The following is a 22,199-nucleotide window of genomic DNA, read 5'->3' as shown; positions in this document are numbered from 1 at the left end:
GCACAAAAAGTTAAAAGAAACATTAAATTGAATTGAATAGAATTTGAAAAGAGGCAAAGTACTAACGACATCCGGTCAATCCGGAAAGGGGAGAGATACCCTCTCGCCATGGGGAAATGTTACATATGGATATCTATTCCACTGTTAAATATAGTTTTATAACCTGTGCAGACATATTCTTAAAATTTGCCATTGTTATTCCAATTTAATCGGGGGGCATTGTCGACGTCAAACAGGCTATAATCATCGGATGGCGACGAAGGATGGAAGGATGATTTGTGGATCTTCCACTGTCGCTCCGATGATATTTTGATCCTTTGTAATGAATACAAGAAAAAGAAATATATAAGTGTGTTGTCAACAATTTATTTTAGATATATTTCGTTATATACGTGTAGGATGATAATATGTTTTGTTTAGTATTTACATCCATGGCTGAACCTGATCATTGCCCTATTACCTCTGTTTTCGGAGCGAGTTTTGATTTAAATGCTATAAAGAAAGTAACCTCGAGGACCAGAGTTTAACATAGTTAACGTTCTAACTGTTCGGCGGGCAAATGCCTAGGTTAACGGTTTTAACGTTGCAGCGACTGAAAGCGTTTGTTTGCAACAGTCGGAACGGTAGGCGCTATTAACACTCGGGTGGCTAAGACTTTATGAAATTTTAGGATATGGCCTAAACACTTATTTTGAATTGCTTTGAATATACAAAAAATATTACATTTGATAATGAAAAATCGGTTAATTCGCTGACTGTAAGGTCCCGTCTTTAGGGCCATTTTGGCGCAGAAATTTCTACGACTCCTCCTTTCCTTAACACAACAAATGGGCAAGTAGAAAGATTCCATAGTACTCTTACGGAAATTGCTAGATGCACTAAAATAGAACAGGCTATAAATGACGCTGACGAACTAATCCCTTTTTGCCATTTCGACATATAATAAATCTATAGGTGGAAACCGATTGAGTTAATTTATTCCATGCGCACTAGTCTTAGCAAGCAAAATTATTAAAAGCTCAAGAAAGTAAGTTGAAAACACACAATAAGGATAAAGTGGTGTGAATTTTCCATCCAGGGGATAAAATCTACGTGCAGACTAACAAAATAATAGGAAATAAGTTGTCTAAAGATTTTATTGAAAAAAACAAACGGTACAAAAGGATTTAGGTTCCACCATTCTAAGAATAATAAGAAGGTCCATAAATGCACCCTAAAATAAGAAGTTTTACAATATCATTTGTTCTATAGCTTTAGGAGAAATAAACACTGTTAACAAAGTCCTTGATTTAAATTAAATTTCAAAAATATTGATCACTGAGTGGAGCCTTAACGTTGGCAGTGAACGGGTGATTTTTTAGCTATTATCTTTTAAACAGTTGGTTTAAACAGCTGGCGCACCTTTCGTGTTTTGTTTCACTGTCAAACATCTTCAGTTTGGTCTACTATATAATTTAACCATGAATCGTCTTACAAACGAACAACGCTTGCAAATCATTGAATTTTATTATAAAAATGCGTGTTCTGTTAAGAAAGTTTATCGCGCGTTTCTTCCATTTTATGGTCAGTTTAATCGACCCACTAAAGCGAGCTATTGTGACTAAATTTAGAACCAAATTTACATTATTGGGCATCAAACCACCAACACGCTTACGTAGAGTGCGAACTGAAGAAAATATCGCAGCTATATCGGCCAGTGTTAATGATGACCATCAATTATCGATTCGTCGCCGTTCGCAGCAATTGGGCCTCTGTTACTCAACAACGTGGAAGATTTTGCGAAAGGATTTAGGTGTGAACCATTTTAAAATAGAGCTGGGGCAAGAACTGAAGCCGAACGACCTACCGCATCGCCGAATTTTTGGTGAATGGGCTCATGGAAAGTTGGCCGAAGATCCCCTTTTTTTCGAAAAATTGTGTTTAGCGACGAAGCTCATTTTTGGGTACGTAAATAAGCAAAATTGTCGATTTTGGAGTGAAGATCAGTCAGCAGAATTGCGAGAGCTACCAATGTATCCAGAAAAGGTCATAGTTTGGTGCGGTTTATGGGCTGGAGGTATCATTGGACCGTACTTCTTCAAAGATGCTGCGAATCGTAACGTAACTGTGAATGGTGAGCTCTACCGTGAAATGATATAAAACTTTTTTTGCCCAAAATGCAAGAGTTTGACTTGCATGACATGTGGTCTCAGAAAGACGGTGCCACATGCCACAAAGCACGCGTAAAAATGGACTTGTTGAGAGGCGAGTTCGGTGAACAGTTTATTTCACCTTCGGGACCTGTCAACTGGCCACCCAGATCGTGCGATATAACGACTATAGATTATTTTTTGTGGGGCTATGTTAAAGCTCATGTTTATTCAGACAAGCCTTCTTGAATTAACGCATTGGAAGACAACATTAAAGCATTTATATGTGAGATACCGGCCGAAACATTGGAAAGAGTATGCCAAAAGTGGACTAAGCGGATGGACCATTTGAAGCGCAGTCGCGGTCAAGATTTGCATGAAGTTATCTTCAAACATTAAATTTTATGGACCGTTCTATCGATTCAAATAAAGATTGCATGCATTTTTCTGAATTTTACGTGTGTTTTTTTGAAAAACTTTCCTATAGCTCTTTAAAAATCACCCTTTATATATAATAAAATAATTATTTGCTTTACATTTGCATTAAGTCTTCAAAAATTAAAGAAATTTGCAGTTCAATCAGAGTATTTCCAGTTGCACTCAATGAAATGACAATATTTTTGGAAACAAACGTAGTTGCATACTATACTATGGAAGTTCATCATTTCCGATCACCAATTGTAAAGTAGCACGAAGTGCTAGTTTTTGTATTAGGTGCGCAACTAAGTTCCCACTGTTGGCATAGCTGCGATATTTTCTTCAGTTCGCACTCTACGTAAGCGAGTTGGTGGTTTGATGTCCAATAATGTAAATTTGGTTCTAAATTTAGTCACAATAGCTCGCTTCAGTGGGTCGATTAAACTGACCATAAAATGGAAGAAACGCGCGATAAACTTTCTTAACAGAACACGCATTTTTATAATAAAATTCAATGATTTGCAAGCGTTGTTCGTTTGTAAGACGATTCATGGTTAAATTATATAGTAGACCAAACTGAAGATGTTTGACAGTGAAACAAAACACGAAAGGTGCGCCAGCTGTTTAAACCAACTGTTTAAAAGATAATAGCTAAAAAATCACCCGTTCACTGCCAACGTTAAGGCTCCACTCAGTGATCAATATTTTTGAAATTTAATTTAAATCAAGGACTTTGTTAACAGTGTTTATTTCTCCTAAAGCTATAGAACAAATGATATTGTAAAACTTCTTATTTTAGGGTGCATTTATGGACCTTCTTATTATTCTTAGAATGGTGGAACCTAAATCCTTTTGTACCGTTTGTTTTTTTCAATAAAATCTTTAGACAACTTATTTCCTATTATTTTGTTAGTCTGCACGTAGATTTTATCCCCTGGATGGAAAATTCACACCACTTTATCCTTATTGTGTGTTTTCAACTTACTTTCTTGAGCTTTTAATAATTTTGCTTGCTAAGACTAGTGCGCATGGAATAAATTAACTCAATCGGTTTCCACCTATAGATTTATTATATGTCGAAATGGCAAAAAGGGATTAGTTCGTCAGCGTCATTTATAGCCTGTTCTATTTTAGTGCATCTAGCAATTTCCGTAAGAGTGCTATGGAATCTTTCTACTTGCCCATTTGTTGTGTTAAGGAAAGGAGGAGTCGTAGAAATTTCTGCGCCAAAATGGCCCTAAAGACGGGACCTTACAGTCAGCGAATTAACCGATTTTTCATTATCAAATGTAATATTTTTTGTATATTCAAAGCAATTCAAAATAAGTGTTTAGGCCATATCCTAAAATTTCATAAAGTCTTAGCCACCCGAGTGTTAATAGCGCCTACCGTTCCGACTGTTGCAAACAAACGCTTTCAGTCGCTGCAACATTAAAACCGTTAACCTAGACATTTGCCCGCCGAACAGTTAGAACGTTAACTATGTTAAACTCTGGTCCTCGAGGTTACTTTCTTTATAGCATTTAAATCAAAACTCGCTCCGAAAACAGAGGTAATAGGACAATGATCAGGTTCAGCCATGGATGTAAATACTAAACAAAACATATTATCATCCTACATGTATATAACGAAATATATCTAAAATAAATTGTTGACAAAACACTTATATATTTCTTTTTCTTGTATTCATTACAAAGGATCAAAATATCATCGGAGCGACAGTGGAAGATCCACAAATCATCCTTCCATCCTTCGTCGCCATCCGATGATTATAGCCTGTTTGACGTCGACAATGCCCCCCGATTAAATTGGAATAACAATGGCAAATTTTAAGAATATGTCTGCACAGGTTATAAAACTATATTTAACAGTGGAATAGATATCCATATGTAACATTTCCCCATGGCGAGAGGGTATCTCTCCCCTTTCCGGATTGACCGGATGTCGTTAGTACTTTGCCTCTTTTCAAATTCTATTCAATTCAATTTAATGTTTCTTTTAACTTTTTGTGCGTGTTAGGAAAATATTAACCATTTAAGACTTGCTTTAAGTTTCCTCGGACAGAGCGGTGGGCTCTAGTGTGCTCCATCGCAAGTATTTCATTACCGATCGTCCCTTTTCACAGTATAGCGAAATTTTACTGATGGGAATTTCCTTACAATTTCTATAGCACCCTGATAATCCTAAAAAGGATCGCAGACCGGGAAGAGTGTTTGGAGTTTGATAAGTTATTATGTCATTGATCTTATCGGGGTAAGTTTTGATGCCTTCTCTTGAAAAAATTAAACCTAAAAATTCAACTTCCTTCCTCATAAACTTAGATCTTCCATTGACACCCGCATATTTGCTTAGCAAAGTCTTGTTAGGATTTTTTCTATATATTTATGGTGTTGTTCCTTGTTGTTGGAGAAAAAAATCACATCATCGATGTAGACGTGACCACATTTCTTGATTTCGTCTCTTAAAATGTCGTCTATCGCCCTTTGAAATTTTCAAGCCAAACAGAAGTCTACGCAACTCGAACTTGTCATTGTTCACAGAAAATGCCGTTTTTCCCTTATCCCTTTCTACATGTTTTCACATTTAACTTCCGAAAGCCAATAACCATACGTCTTTTCTTTTTACCGTCTTCATTTAGTCCTTTTTTACCGACAACCCATATGGGGTTATTGAAGGGCGATCGCGATGGGCGTTTAATGTCATTTAATAAATTCTAAACTTTTTCAGTTACAAGATTTCGAAGCTTCTTTTGGATATGGATATGATTTTGAATACACTGGCTAGTTATGCACTGGCCTTATTGGAGCAACTATGTTGGTATTACTTCATTTGCATTGGCAAACACCCCCGCGTGTTTCCCCAAAATCTGCTATATCCTTTCATTGTTCCTCTTCTCTGGAATTTCATGTGTTATGACATTATTTACGTCAGAGCTGTGTAAATATTGCCATACCTTTTTTCATATCAAGTATAGAATTAATTTCTTTAAGTAAATCGAAACCGAAACGTCTACAGTGATGGGTGGATTTTATTGGTCACCTTTGCCAAAAATATTTACGGTGCATTTCTGTTTAATTTCGTCGCAACCATGGATGAACTTGACCTTGAAGGAGTTTGTGACATTCTTAACTCATTTTAGGCCATTCATTATTTCAATATAACTTTTAGATGCACCGGTGTCAATTACAAATTTAAATGTTTTCCGCTCCAGTGTCCTACTAATGTAGGGCGAGAGGGACTTCGTGCTAAAACAGTCACCTCACTTTCTTGCTGATGTTTAACATATTCATCATGGCCATCATAATTATCATCAACTTGACTATGGTTATTTATTGTTTGCATTTAAGGAACGTGCTGCCTATAACTCCCGCACTGTATCCTGGCTGCTTCTCTTTGTTGAAATTGTTGATTATTGTAGGCTATCGGCCTTTGGTTAGAATCTGGCTGACGAATTCTGTGAGAGTCCTGCTCGACTCTCCAGTTTGGCCTATGATTCGTTCTCTGTCTAAAGTGGGAGAGAATTGAATTGATCTCCATTGGAATTGTCCTCTGTGAAGGTTGTCGATTAACCTGCCTATAAAGAAGAGAATGGTGAGGAGCAATTGTCCTTCCACCATTTTGTCCGTTCTGCGGAATTTCATTTTTGCTGGAGAAAGTGTTTGCAACCGCATATCTGGCATAATTTGCCTCTAATTCCTGAGTCAAAGCTTAGCCACTAGGCATGTTCTCCGGCATGTTCTCACTCATTGGCCTTCGCAAACCAGATACAAAAACCCTTAGGTCGTCCTGCCTATATTTTTGAGGATGGTATTCAAACATGGTTGTCCTCATTACACATAATAACTTTATTTATGATTAGAGTTAACTTTTTCTCGACCTCATCATAGAAACGATGAGGTAATTTACAACTTTTCTTGTCGAAGGGTTGACATTTACTGTTCTGTTTGTCCACGTAAGTAAAATCTAAACGAGCGAAAATTGCCTTAAAGCTTAAAACCGTGGTCGGCCCAACCAACAATTTCATTCCTTATTATTTTATTGCGTGATAGTACCTAGAAGAGCTCTAGTTTTCAAATAATTTATAGGAAGCAATGCAGCCTACCTCCAAGTTACATAGCCCGAAAATTCACCATTGAATTCGGGCAGAGATTTTCGAAATTCCGAATGACTCCTCAGAACAGCCGGTTCTATAGTCAACACTTGAACTTCTTCAACTACTGGAATCTTTAAAATCCTTAGTCTTTCCGTTAATTGATTTATTGTCCATTCAAATGCCGCCCTAGTTCTTTTAGTAGCTGTACTGACCGCATAATTTTTAACTGCTCTTCATTCATATTGATTTTTCTCTGACTTTAGTACAAAAGCAAAATTCAGTAGTTGCTTTAACACTTATATTTTTAGCCTTGATATTCGCTTATTAGAAAATTTTCAATTTAATGCCACGTGCAAATTCACTTAATCTTTGTTCTTTTCTTTCTCAGTTGAAGTTGTTTCGAAAAAGTTTTATTACACTTTTTCGTGCACTTAAACGGCTTAATTTTTTTCGTTAAATTTTTTCGGGTTATTTAAGAATTTCACTTTTCGCATTGGTGCAGTTATTGGTTTTAAGCACTAATTAAACCTAATATTTTTTTATATTTTAAGCGCTATGCGCCGTTAATTATTTTAAGAGCTAATTAAATCTAAAACTATAAAATATTTCCACCTATCCATTTGTCCCTAAGCTTGGCACAATTTCGGTTATAGTGTTGCTGTTATTGGTGCAGTCCACGCTGACGTTGTTGTTGTAGCATTCACCGGTAAGCTTGGATTTATATGGCGTGAGAGTACGCTAACGCGAGCAGTTGCCGCACTTGCACTCTGGCACAATTGCTACGTTACCATGTGGTGTCGTGTGGCGAGAGGTTTCATGTGCTAACTTATTTGATGTGGGAAACCGCTAACTCGAGCAGTTCTTGCACTTACACTCTGGCAGATTTTCTAAGCTATCGTCTGCCCTGTGGTGTTGTGGTGGCGAGGGGCTTCATGTGTTAACTTATATAAAAGAACAAAACATATCCTATATGAAATCAGATCCGACCAAATTTCAACACCTACTTTAGAAATAACACAAATTTCAATAGATACGCACCTGCTCAACGTACATATCACCAACACCGAAATCTAGTTTAAACTTACAATATCCAACGGTCAATCCAACGTAAAATAATTATCAAGATAAAACCATATATCCGAACACATACTCCCCAAATCCATATAATGCACAAAATTCATACCGAACTCGCAATAAGTATAACTAATAAAGTATGGATACAAGTTCAACGCATATAAAACCCGGATTTCCTGCCCAACTGACCAAAAAAACCCGAATTACAAAAAAACCAACTATTCAACTCCCAACATTCCACCAATCTTCGAAAATTGGCAAATATTGAAGATAACCAAAATTTTTGCTACTCAACCTCAAGCCAACATCATTAACAACGACGGCTCCGAGCTACGTTACGTCAATATTTCTCCACCTTTTGGCAGACCGCTTAAGTTTTTAATCGATACAGGAGCATCCGCATCATTCATAAGTCTTAAGTCTTCAGAACTTACTAATTCATTCATTCATAAAGTCTTCAGAACTTACTAACTGCAAACCAATAACTGTAACAACGATTCTTAATAAATATAATAGACAAAGAAGTGACCCTTCCACACTTTATTGCATTTAAACAACTAGGAAAGTTAAGATCTTTAGTATTCGATTTCGACAAGTATTTCGATGGACTAATTGGTATCGACATCATGACTCAGTTAGAAGCTAAAATAAACCTGCAAAAACAACATATCAAAATGAAAAACGCTGAAATTCCTTTAAAACTCAAAGCTAAAGTTAGCTTCTCTGGTTAGTTTCTCGGGTAAATATTTCATTCCTCGTAACTCAAGAGAAATCATAAAAATCCCTGTAGATATTCAATACGGAAATATTTTCATACATATGACTTACATCAACGAAACACTTTATAGTGGAGCGTCTGGAGCGTTAAAAACATTAAAACCTAGGATGTCTTAGGGACTAGATGAAATTAAATTATCTTTGCGAAAATGTGTTGTGAATAACATAAATAATAATCTCTAACTATTTAAAAGTTGTGTATTTGATTTTTAAATAGCAAAAATTTATGATTGCAATAACTTATGTGCTATAATGCAAATAACGTTGTAGAATTTATTTTTTTTGTAACAGATGTGGAAGCAACTGAAAAAATAAATAGATTATGGATAATTAAATGTTAAAAAGAAATATTATGTAAACTATTTGTTTATTTAAATAATTAGCATACGAAAAAAAATAATAAATTGTTTTCTGTTATTATAGCATAAAAGTAAAATCGAATTAATTATTAAAAACAAAAAAATTATGACTATTTAAAAGAAAAAAATTAATTAACAAAAAAATTTGTCTATTGAAAAATTTACATTATTTCAAATATCATCTTCAATTTCACTGATGTCAATCATAGGCGCTACATTTAGACAGCTGTCGTCGTTGCACTGTAGGCATGCTACACTGCAGTATAATCCACTTTTTCGGCATCCGCATGCAGCTCCACATCCTTTTTTGCAATTGCAAAATAACATTTTTAATAAATTTCCGGAGCAGGTAATTGATTCGTAAATATTGGATGATAGGTATTATTGGAATAGTTCGGTTCCCAATTTTCGATGATTAACCACATCTGGATTTGTAGGTAAACCCGTTTTAAGTGTTCAAATGCTGCATCAGATGTGGGAGGTAACGAAGATAAAAGAACACTTGTGTCTTTGGCAGTTGCTTTGATGAAAGAATTGAACTTGAATGTATTCAATGAAATGACAATATTTTTGGAAACAAACGTAGTTGCATACTATACTATGGAAGTTCATCATTTCCGATCACCAATTGTAAAGTAGCACGAAGTGCTAGTTTTTGTATTAGGTGCGCAACTAAGTTCCCACTGTTGGCAATAGATGCCGCCAGTAGTGTGTGCTAGTCGATTCTAACATAACCTAAACGTCATGAACCAAGCTTAGACACATTTAAACAAACTGCTTCGACACATTAGTGATTTTGTTTTGGTATCATATACTTTTCGTTTTGTGAAAATGTCTGATTCCGGAAAGTGTTGATTTTCCTCTTTCATTCAAAAAAAAAAAACGGCGGCTGAAGCGCATCGAGAGCTAGAAAAAGTTTATGGAAATGCTGCTTTAAGTGAAACAACGTGCCGATATTGGTTCCGTTGCTTCAAAGACGGTGATTTTAATGTTAACGACCGTCCGCGTGAAGGAAGGCCAAAAACCTTGGAAGACGCTGAATTGGAGAACTTGCTTTAGTATTAGGAGTTATCCGCCAATCCATTTCCAAGCGACTGCATGCTTTGTGAATGGTTCAGAAACAGGAGACTTATGAGTTAAAACCAAGGGATGTTGAACGTCGTTTTTTGGCCTGTGAACAACTGCTTTAGCGGCAAAAAAGGAAGGGTTTTCTTCATTGCATCGTGACAGGTGATGAAAAATGGATTCATTACAGCAATCCAAAGAAAGGAAAGTCATGGGGACTGCCCGGTCATGCTTTTACGTCGTCGCCTTGGATATTCACGCTGCGAAGGTTATGCTATGTATTTGGTGGGACCAAGTTGGGGTTATTTATTATGAACTGTTAAAACCAAGCGAAACCATCACTAGGGATCGGTATCGACTTCAATTTATGCGATTAAGCCGGGCACTGCACGAAAGGCGGCCGCAATACGCGGAGAGGCATGAACAAGTGATTCTACAGCATGACAACTCTCGGCCTCACGTTGCCAAGCCCGTTAAAACCTACCTGGAAACACTGAAATGGGAAATCAAACCCAACCGCCATTTTCTCCAGATATTGCGCTGTCCGATTATCACCTGTTCCGAGCGATGGGACATGGTCTAGCTGACCAGCAGTTCCATTCACATGAAGACATCTAAAAATGGCTTGATCCGTGGATAGCCTCAAAAGATGAACAGTTTTACCATGAGGGTATACGAGATCTACCAGAAAGATGGAAAAAGGTAGTAGCCAGCGATGGCAATACTTTCAATGACTCACTCGTAACCATTTTTGAGAACAAAGTTGTCTTTTCATAAAAAAACAGCGATAACTTAGTTGCGCACCTATACATACGTACAACAGTTGTTTAATAACCTTCGAAAAAGAAGACCTCAAAAACTATATGGTATTTGTGAACTACAAAGCCACGGCAATACTCCAACCTGGAATCCCTTCCACGCAGTTCGTCAATATAATGGAGCACTTGGAAAAACTTAGCTTGCCTCTGTTAAGTAAAGTCAATCTTAAAAAACCATGGCCATATCGAAAAATTGTAAGAGGCAATTCAAAAACAGTCGACTCAATCAATAACGATATTTTGGCGATAGTATTCTCCATTACTGCAATCTTTGTTTACAAAAAGTGGAGAGCATGTCGAGCTAACTCAAATGACGGCCTTGACTTACGGCTTATGGCCCCCGCCACCCCGACACCACAGTGGCTTAGAAATTCTGCCAGAGTGTAAGCGCGAGAACTGCTCGAGTTAGCGTGTTCCCACAGTTAATAAGCCAACACATGAAACCCCTCAACACCACGACGCTTCATATTAACATAGCAATTCTGCCAGAGTGTAAGTGCGGGAACTGCTCGCGTCAGCGTATTCCCACGTCATATAAATCCAAGCTTACCGGTGAATGCTCCAACAACAACGTCAGCGCGAACAGCACCAACGACAGCAATACTGTCAACGAAATTGTATCAAGCCTAGGGACAAATGGATAGGTGAAAAGTTTAAAGGTTTAAAGTTTTAGTTTGGCTCTTAAAATAAATAACAGCGCATAGCGCTTAAATTAAAAAAATTATTAGTTTTAATGAGCACATAGTGCTTAAAACCATTAACTTATATAAATAAAATGCTTCTGCAAGGGTTTCTGGTTTTGATGCTCCTATTGTTCAACCTAGGGGTTCTCTCAAGCTAATAAGAAAGCTGTTAAGACACATTTCAGCGTGCAAGTCTTTTTTTCTTTGATTATTTTTCTTGCTCGGGAATTTGTATGTTATTGAGGAGGGATGATGGGATTCTATTATCACATTATAGAACTGTTCACTATTAATGAACTTCTGGCGGCTGCTATGTAGGTCTCTAGTTAGGGAAGTGGCAGATCTTGTAGTGAAGAATGAGGCTTTGTTTTATTTCATCCCAATTGAGCGATATTATGTACATGTTTAATACTTTGTTGGTCTGGCTAACAATTGTATTTCGAATCGCTCATAGTAGTGCTTGCCCATTTGGCGTTGCGCCACAATATCTAATTTGAAGTACGCGAGAATTTTCATTATTTGCAGGTAAATCCGGAATTCGAAGGGTTTCGAAAAAGAAGCAACCTTTCGGAATATTTCTAGAAAAACTTGGTTGTTCTTCGTTAGGGTTTGTCATTCTGTTTAAGTCGCCTGGTAGCGAGATATTTTCAAAGTTGTTAGATTCTGAGACTGAATTTAAGTGTCTGCTTTTGAAAAATTTTTCTAGTAAGCTTGGGTATTGTCGGAATTGAAAATATTTTCCTATTGTTTATTTTTTGTGCATTTGAATCAAAGAGTAAGTATATTAATTTTAAATATGAATGCGTATTACATGATTGTATGTATGTATTACTCATAAATGGTATATATGCAAAAATATTTTGTTTTTTGTATCTATCTTGTAGAGATCACTGTGGCAATATTCCCTCAGAACTCTTGCTTTCGAAGCAGTGATATGCTTTCACTGTAAAAGCTTGGATGGCTATATTAGGTTGGGGAATAAGTTCAAAGCGTTTTTATATTTTATTTCATTTTACAACGATTTGTTTGCTGTTTGGCAGAGGGTAGGTATTCATTCGGTAGAACTCTTTCTGCTCTACAAAACTATGTTAGTTGTATTTTTGAGTTATTTAGTGTTTTATTAATTTTGAGGCTTATAAATGGAATACCCAGGAGGCACAATTCAACAAATCTGCCAAAGCAGCACAGAGTATTTGCGACGTGTATAGAGAAGGTGTCTTGGGTGAGTCTACAGCAAGTAAATGGTTGGCAAAAGTTCAAAAAGACCGACTTTGTTGTCGATGACACGTTCAGCAGCAGAGGGCCCGGCATGGTCCAACCATACTCCTTCACGACAACGCCAGGCTCCATGTAGCACAAGTCTCGAATGGGAGGTCTTTCAGCGTCCGCCGTATTCTCCGAACCCTGCACCGACCGATTACCATCTTTTCCGCTCCCTGTCAAACCATATGGAGAGATCCGTCAAACCTCGCTCAACATCGTCTTTGACAACAGACCAGGCGATTAGTAGGAGAAGGTCATCAGAAAACTGGTCGAGAGGTGGGAAGAGATTGTTAACAGCAACGGCGAATATACGAGGTGCGGGCAAACAATAAGGTGAATTTTAATTTTTCTCAAAAAATATAATATTTATTCATCGATTTCTATTTTATCTCCTTCAAAGTAGTCCCCCTCAGACACTTGTGCCACCGTTTTTTCTAATCCTCGACCAGTTCTGATATCTACATTTTGGAACAGCAAAAAGTCGCAGGAGGCCACATCTGGTGAACACGGTGGCTGAGGCATAATAACGCTGTAGTTTTCGACCAATAATCTCTCATGAGCAAAGATAAGTGAGGTCCATTATCATGATGCAAAAGCCATGGATTTTTTTTTCAACAACTCCGGGCGTTTTTTTCGTATACCTTCTAGCAAACAACGCATAACTTCAAGGTAATACCCCATATTTACCGTTTGACCTTGAGGTAAGATCTTCTGATGCACTACGCTATGGTAATCGAAAAAAAAAAAAATAAGCAAAACCTTGACATTTGATCCAACTCGGCGTGCTTTGTTTGGTCTTGGTCTTCTGTAAAACCGCTACGAACTTATTCCCTAAGCTAATATATATTTCTCTGATCACAGATACATAAGCTTTAAGGGTTTATTCCGCTCAAAAAACAAGCTTACACCCTTTAGAAATCCTAAGAATACGAACTGGGACTTGTATAGGGATATACTATCAAAAACACCAATGATACCCCGGAAATACAAGTCACACGTCGCACTTGAGAAAGGGGTTGAATTGTTTGCAAGTACTCTTGTTAAAGCCTTTAAAAGATCCTGCCCTCCAACACGTAATAGACGCAAGGTGAAGCCTCCCTGGTGGATCAAGGAATTAGGAGCACAAAGACGTAGAGTACATGAATTGTATAGGTTAGCCAAAGTTGCTGACAATGAGTTCGGTTGGAAAGAGTATAAGGATCTACTAAAAGTATACAAGAAAGAGATACATAAAGCCAAGAAAGAATCTTGGAAAGACTTCTGTAGCAGTATGGAAGACACTAACGATATGGCTAGACTCAGGAAACTGCTATCCAACAATCCGTCTATGCCAAGAACAATACGAAAAATTAACGGGGAGTGGGCTGACAGCTGTGAGGGCTCTCTAGAAGACCTAGTCAGTACAAATTTTCCAGGGTGTGCGGACACTGCAGATCTCGAACCTAGAGGAGATATTGTGCACGAAATCCCGACGAACGCAATTACAACCAACAAAATAGAATGGGCTATACAAAGTTTCGACCCATATAAATCGCCAGGACTGGATGGAATCTTCCCAGCCATGCTCCAAAAGGTAAGCCACCTTGTGGTACCATGGTTAAGAACGATATTCAGGGGATGCCTGAGGTTCAGTTACGTTCCTGTATTGTGGAGAGAAGCGAGAGTTGTGTTTATTCCAAAAGCAGGAAAAAGCAACCCTCTATACTCAAAAGAATACAGGCCCATTAGTTTGACTTCATTTCTCCTGAAAACATTAGAGAAGATTTTAGATACATACATTAGAGACACAACTGCGCCGGACGAACTATCCAAGGCGCAGCATGCTTACACTAAAGGCAGATCCACTGAAACTGCACTTCACTCACTTGTACTAAACATAGAAAAGGCGTTAGAATATAAGGAGTATGCTCTAGGAGTATTTGTAGATATATCAGGAGCCTTTAACAACGTGACAAAAGATGCTATTTTAAATAGCATAGAGTCACTTAATGTGCAACCCGCGATTTATCTATGGATAAGGCAGCTATTAGCTAGCAGAAAGTAAGAGCCACGATGCGAGCGTCACCAAATATGCATGCAGAGGTACTCCGCAAGGCGGGGTACTATCGCCACTATTATGGAGCAAATGAACTGCTCAAGAAACTTGACGGAGGGGCACCAAAACTAGTGGCATATGCCGATGACATAGCTATAGTAGTTACGGGAAAGTACCTGGACACCATCAGTAATGTGATGAACATCACTCTCAAAACGATACACCAATGGGCATTTCACGCAGGGCTAGGGATAAACGCGGGAAAAACGGACATGGTACTTTTTACCAGGAAGTACAAAGTTCCGGCGTGGAACCTCCCGAAGCTAGGCAACAACGAACTACTTCTCAAAGATTATGCAAGGTACCTCGGAGTAATACTGGACAGCAAATTGCTGTGGAAGCACAACGTTGAGGAGAGGGTGAAAAAGGCCAGTAATGCGTTGTACGCATGTAAAAGAATGCTGGGCGTTACTTTTGGGTCTATCACCCTCCCTGATGCATTGGCGCTACACAGCAGTAGTCAGACCGATATTGCTGTACGGAACCTTAGTATGGTGGACTGCGACAAAAAAACTGACATACTTAATGCCGCTGGAAAGGATTCAACGACTCGCTGCTCTGTGCATAACAGGAGCGATGAAGACCACTCCAACGGCGGCGCTGGAAATGATACTCAGCATGCCACCTACTGACCTCATGGCGGAAAACCTGCCAGCGAAATCCGCGAGGAGGCTAATGGCTGTGGGGGTATTCACCTGCAGAAACTTCGGTCACAGCTCAATAGGAAAGTGGAGCTCAGGTGGCACAGACTACATGACTCCGTACTTTAATTGGGAGAGAAGGTTTCGCACTACAATTGAAGAGGAGGGATGGCACAAAGGCATGAAGCCTGGCCATAGAACCTTTCACATCTATACAGACGGCTCGAAAACTCCAGACGGAGTGGGAACGGGTATTTACTGCTCAAAACTAGGAATAAGGCAGTCTATCAAGCTGCCAGACCACAGCAGTATTTTCCAAGCGGAAGTTTTTGCTGTGGGGAAGGCCGCGGAGCTAGCCTACACTAGAACAAGAAAGAACTCAACAATTAATATATACGTGGATAGTCAAGCAGCAATAAGAGCAATAAGCTCATATTGTATAAAGTCAAAAAATGTTCGACGGAGCAGGGAGGCCATAGAAAGGCTAGCCGGAAACAGTAGGCTGCATATCTACTGGGTATCTGGTCACAAAGGCATTATAGGGAACGAAATAGTAGATGAGATAGCAAAAAGTGCTGTGAGACTACCATTTGAACAAGAGAACGACATACCGAGACCGCTAAACACAATATACAATGAAATGGACGACCACATGAAAAGGCAAGTGGAAGCTAGGTGGACTAACCTGACCACATGCAAAACAGCAAAAGTCATGTGTAGAACTAACGACAAAAAACTTACTCAATTCGTACTTACGCTGTCGCGAAAGGAATGCAAAACTATCTTAGGTATGCTAACAGGTCACAATCTATTGGCTGCACATGCGTACAAGATAGGGATTGCTAACACGGACAAATGCAGAAAATGCAGAGAGGATGTTGAGGAGACTTTAGAACACCTTCTGTGCGTTTGTCCGGCATTATCAAAAACGCGACTAAGATGCCTGGGAGCCCCACTGTTTGAGGGTCTGGAAGACGTCTCAAAATCGGAGCTACCAGCCCTACTTATATTCGCCAAAAGCGCTGACATCCTCCATGATGTCTACTTTAGGTATTCATAGAGGTCGGTCTCCATCTGGTATCGCTAGGGACCAAAAGGTCTATGCGTGGCTTATTGCCAACCAGGCTAGCCTAACCTAACCTAATATATATTTCCGGTAGCTTTAATTTTTTTCTTTCTTCCGTTTCTCTTTTCTTTCTAATATATATTTTTTTTGTATATCTATCGGGTAGGGATAACTGTGGCGATATGCATTAGGTACCACTGTATTTTAGATAAGTAATATACTCTCAAGTCTACCCTTATATGTATAATTAATACATGGAGGATGGCTCCATATGTAGAAGTCTACGCAAGTGGGGAAAGTTACTGATCGCCCTTCACTTGCGAGTGGCCAGGACGATTCTTCTGCATATGGTTAAAGCAGCACACAACTATACTCTGGGTAGCTTCCGAACACCCGTTCGTGAGTGAGCTAACGTGAGAAGGCGAAGCATTCCAGGATAGCTGGTTGCGCGCTGAGTTTGAGGCCCGCTACTTAAAAATAACCCAGTTACGTGTAGAGGCTGATCAACTTCACCGGGGCGCGAAACATGGTAGATTCCAGCATTAGAAGATACAACAAGCTACCTGGTTGTCTCCTGATAGAAAAACGAGGAACCAGATCGATCATGTTGTGATAGATGGAAGACACGCCTCTAGTGTATTAGATGTATATACGATCCGAGGACCCAACATCGACTCAAAGAAGAATCGAGAGGCCGAAATACGTGAATGCAAGGATCCTAAGATGTTGGCCAATTGGAACAGCGCCCAAAAACTCTACCAGAAGTCAAAATAAGGTTTTAAGACCGGGGCGTTTTCCTGTTAGAACAAAAACGGCGATCTGGTGACTGACATCCAGAGCATACCTACATTATGGAGGGAGCACTTCTAGAACCTGTTAAATAGTAATGGCTGCACATGTCACAGAGAATGTGAAGATCCCGATACCCCAATCGTTGAGGTGAGAATAGCGAAAACGCGGACTGCCGGCTGAGCTATTCAAACATGGCGGTGAGGGGCTGGAAAAGTGTATGCATCAACTGCTACGCAAAATATGGTCGGATGAAAGCATGACTGCCGATTGGAATTTAAGTATGCTCTGCCCAATCCATAAGAAGGGTGATCCTGCAATCTATGCTAATTACCACGGGATAAGTATTCCAAATATCGCCTATAAGGTTCTAGCGAGCGTATTGTGTGAAAGGCTGAAGCCCACCATCAACTGATTGGACCTTACCAGTGAAGTGGCACACACCACCTTTTCGTCGATTCCAAAGCTGCATTCAACAGTACGAAAAGGAGCTACCTGTAAGCCGCAATGTTTGAATTTGGTATTCCCGCAAAGCTAATATGGCTATGTAAAATGACTTTACTCAACACGAGCAGTGCTGTCAGAACTGGGAAGAACCTCCCCGAGCCGTTTGATACCAAACGAGGTTTCAGACGGGGTAACTCGCTGTCGGGAGTCTTCTTTAACCTGATGTTGGAGAGGATCGTGTGAGCCGTAGAACTTAATCGCTCATGTACAATTCTTTATAAGAGCGGGTTACGATGATATTGACATCATCGGCTTTAACAATCGCGCTGTTACTTCTGCCTTCCCCAAACTGGATAAAGACGCAAAGCGGATGGGTCTGCTGGTGAACGAGGACAAAACGAAGTACCTCCTGTCTTCAAACAAAGAGTCGGCGCACTCGCGCTTCGGCACCCTCGTTACTGTTGAAAGGTTAATTTCGAGGTTGTAAAATCGTATATTTAGGAACCAGCATTAACACCTATAACAATGTCAGCCTTGAAATCCATCGTAGAATCTCTCTTCCCAACAAGTGGTTCTTTGGAATAAGTAGGCAAATGAGTAGTAAAATCCCCTCTCGACGAACAAAACTAACACTCTACAAAACTACCACTCTACTTTGAGAGAAAGACTATGCGGAAGATTTTTGGACCTCTGCAAGTTGGCAACGACTAATGTCGCAGTTGATGGAATGATGAGCTGTATAAGCTTTACGACGACATAAACATAGCGCAGCGAATAAAGATCCAGCGGCTACGCTGGCTGAGTCATGCCGTCCGAATGGATACAAACGCTCCGGCTTTGAAAGTATTCGATGTGGTACCAGCTTGGTAGCAGAAGAAGAGTTCAGGTGGAGAAGGATTTGGCTTCACTTGGTGCGTCGAATTGGTGCCGGTTAGCACGAGAAAGAAACGCTTTGTTAAACTCGGCCAAAATCGCGTAAGCGGTTATCGCTTTGAAAAATCGAGTAATATGAAAAAGCTCTAAATAGTAATAAAGTAATAATGAAATCCATAATACATAAAATAAAAACGATTCGTTTTTATTACAACAAAAATTAAAATTAATATACAGTGAAAACTCAATCCATAAATACAAAACATAAAAATTGAAATTGAAATTAGGAATAAATATAAATTTTCCAACTCATCGCAGAATTGTCGGGTTTGATTCAAATTAAGAATTTCATTCGTTATTAACGACCTCTGCTACTTTTTTTGTTGTTATAAAGTCTGTTATAAGTCTGTCTGGTTTATCATGTTGCTTTTATAATTCTTGATATCCAGCTACACAAAACTTAAGATTACGTTGAAATTTTAATGCACGCTCTATGTCAGGATCATGAGTAAGAAAATGTTGTTCCATACTTGTAGCAAATTTTTAACCCTCACGAATTAAATCACCTGTTAATAGCTGAACTTCATCTTCGTTTTCATCATTATCGGCTTCTTTATTATCACGAACTGTCATAAATTTGATCAAATCGCCCTCATCCAAAGGGCTTTCTCGCATTAATTCTTCGATGTCAGCCATTTACTTGTTGTTGAAACCTTCGCCACCGATTGTATTCGATAGGGCATTCAGAGGACACGGCTGATTTTTGTACTACAAAATTTTTTTTCCAACAAGCATTTAAGGTCGATTGGCGCAACTGTTTGATGGCAAAAGAAGCATTTGTAATACAATCCATAATCGTTAACTTTGTTCATGCTCCATAACTTTAAAATTTCTTTCTTCTACTGAATCGGAAATATATTCAAACGTTTGCTTGATGTAGTACATTTTAAATGCTGCCATAGTACCCGGATCGAGTGGCTGAATCCGCGAAGTGGTATTAGGCGTCAAAAACAGCAATTGAATATTTGAGTGATCCAGCACTGGGTGGCTGGGCGCATTATCAACGAGCAAAAGTATTTTGAATTCCAAACCTTTTAGTTTCATATAGGTATTCCTGGACTTCAGGAACAAAGCAGTTGTTGAACCAATTTGTAAACAGATCAGCCGTCATCCATATATTTTCATTCGCCATCAAATGAACTGGAAGGTGTTTAATGTGTTAAAACTCTAGACATGAGGGATTTGTTCATTAAGAGAGGCTTTAACATTTTCTCACCAGAAGCAATACTGCAAAACGTCATCCAATCTTTGGCCGCTTTAACACTACCAGATGATTTTTTAGATTTTGCTATATACGTTCTATTAGGCATTTTCTTCCACAGCAATCCCGTTACGTCGGCATAAAATATTTGATCTGGGGTATAACCGCCCTATTCAATTATTTTCCCTAGTTTATCCGGAAAGCTTTTTGTACCATTTTCATCTGCTGACGCTACTTCTTCTTCTATTTTTACAGTTTGAAATGCGTGTCTTTTTAGAAAACCAATCAGCTATCCCTCACTTGCATTAAATACCAGTTTCTTCGTTGCCTGAAGACTTGTTAATGATTCAAATATCTGAAGTTTTTTTCTGGTAGTAGATGGTAGACTTTCGAGGTCTAAAGCCACACTGATAAGGTCCAATCAGTTGGTTGATGGTGGGATTCAGCCTCTCACACAATACGCTCGCTAGAACCTTATCCCGTGGTAATTGGCACAGATTTCAGGATCACCCTTCTTATGGATTGGGCAGAGCACACTTAAAATCCAATCGGCAGTCATGCCTTCATCCGACCATATTTTGCGTAGCAGTTGGTGCATGCACTTTTCCAGCCCCTCACCGCCATGTTTGAATAACTCAGCCGGCAGTCCGGCCGGCGTCATCAACGCGTCATCAACGATCTTTTCTTTCTACATCAGCATGACATTTCTGGTCCTACCAACTGTATTTTTGGGCTCGTCGGAATCCTATTTCTTCTTCGGCGGCAATACGTAGAGAATGAGAAATGTTGCTCCATTACTCGTGGATGCCAGTTGGTTGGGCAGTACTCTCTGAGAGCAGGAGTGGGAGTCAAGTGGCGAATCTTCTGGCTGTCTGTTGTGATTGCAGCTTTTCGATGTTGAACATCCTTTGCGTACGTAGATGTACGTTTTTTGCTGCACTGAGGCGTGTGCGGAGTTTGGCTGTAGCAAGGTGATGATCCGAGACGATGTGGGGTCCTCGGATCGTAAGTACATTTAATACACTAGAAGCGTGTCTTCCACCTATAACAACATGATTGATTTGGTTTCGCGTTTTTCGATCAGGGGACAGCCATGTAGCTTGGTGTATCGTCTTATGCTGGAATCTGGTGCAGCAGATTACCAAGTTTCGGGCCCCGGTGAAGTCGATCAGTCTCTATCCGTTACCGGATATTTCGTTGTGCAGGCTGAATTTTCCGACTGTCGCCAGGCACGAATTTTATGTCGTGGCGTGGGCAGCGCTCATAGGGACGTTCCAGGAGCTCAGTGGCTGGTCCCAAGCCCAGCGCACAACCAGCTATCCGGGAATGCTTCGCTGTCTTACGTTAGCTCACTCACGAACGTGTAAAGTTTTAAATGATTAAAACAAAAAAAACGTATTGTTTAAATTTTAAATATATTTATTGAAATAGTATCATTTCAAGCTAGGCATCCAGCTTGTGAAACGATTATTTTCTTTCTTGTGTCTTACATACTACGTACAAGCGTTTTTATAGTAATTTTTGTCAATGCAATCCAATAACAATTTTTCGGTGTTTACTTGTGTAATATGATTCTAGCATTCACGCGCCGCACATAAAATAATTACGTTAGCTATGTTTGCGTTTACTTTCAAGTGTAATGAACCTTTTAAGAAATATGATACTCTATTTAAACGGCACAGCACAGTGAATGCATAAGTGGACAATAAATTAAAAACCAAAAACAAAATGTTTATGAATATTAATGTTAAGGCCCCTTGGGGGAGCCTGTTATCCCTAGAGGGCGCGTCCCCAGGTGGTGGATAGGGGAACACCTCCCAGATATGGAAGGTAGGAGAGTAGGTCTCCCACAGGCCGAAGACGTAAACTTCGTTAAAAAAACTCCCTCAACCCAAGGTGTGATGCGACCCGTGCCTATTGGGTGGGTTTGGCAGCCGGGGGATTAAACAAGGCTGTCTTTGAACGGAGCCCTCCTGATATCAGGCCGCCTCAGGTTGTAACGGTGGCCTTGCCATGGTATGGGGCGCTGCCATGGTCGACCGGTTATTTCCCCTAATTCCTCCTTGGTCACCGCGCATGGCGACATGCGCAGCCCCTTAGGCGGGGCAGGTGACCGTACGAACCAGAATAATGAAACCAACAAAAAAACCAAAATCGGATAGCGGCGAGAAACAGACGGACAAAGTGACGGAAAGACAAACGGACGCACTGACAGCACAAGACAAACAAACGGACACACAAACTAAGCTACAGGACAAGCAATCGGTCACCCATGACAAACTGGGGATCGGATCTTCCACGGAGGATGAGCTCCTGGCCTCCAGCCAGGAAGCAGTTGAGGGTAAAGCT

This window comes from Anastrepha obliqua, chromosome 6 (genome assembly GCF_027943255.1).
Source record: "Anastrepha obliqua isolate idAnaObli1 chromosome 6, idAnaObli1_1.0, whole genome shotgun sequence".
NCBI lineage: Eukaryota > Metazoa > Arthropoda > Insecta > Diptera > Tephritidae > Anastrepha > Anastrepha obliqua.
This window is presented reverse-complemented; position numbering follows the sequence as displayed.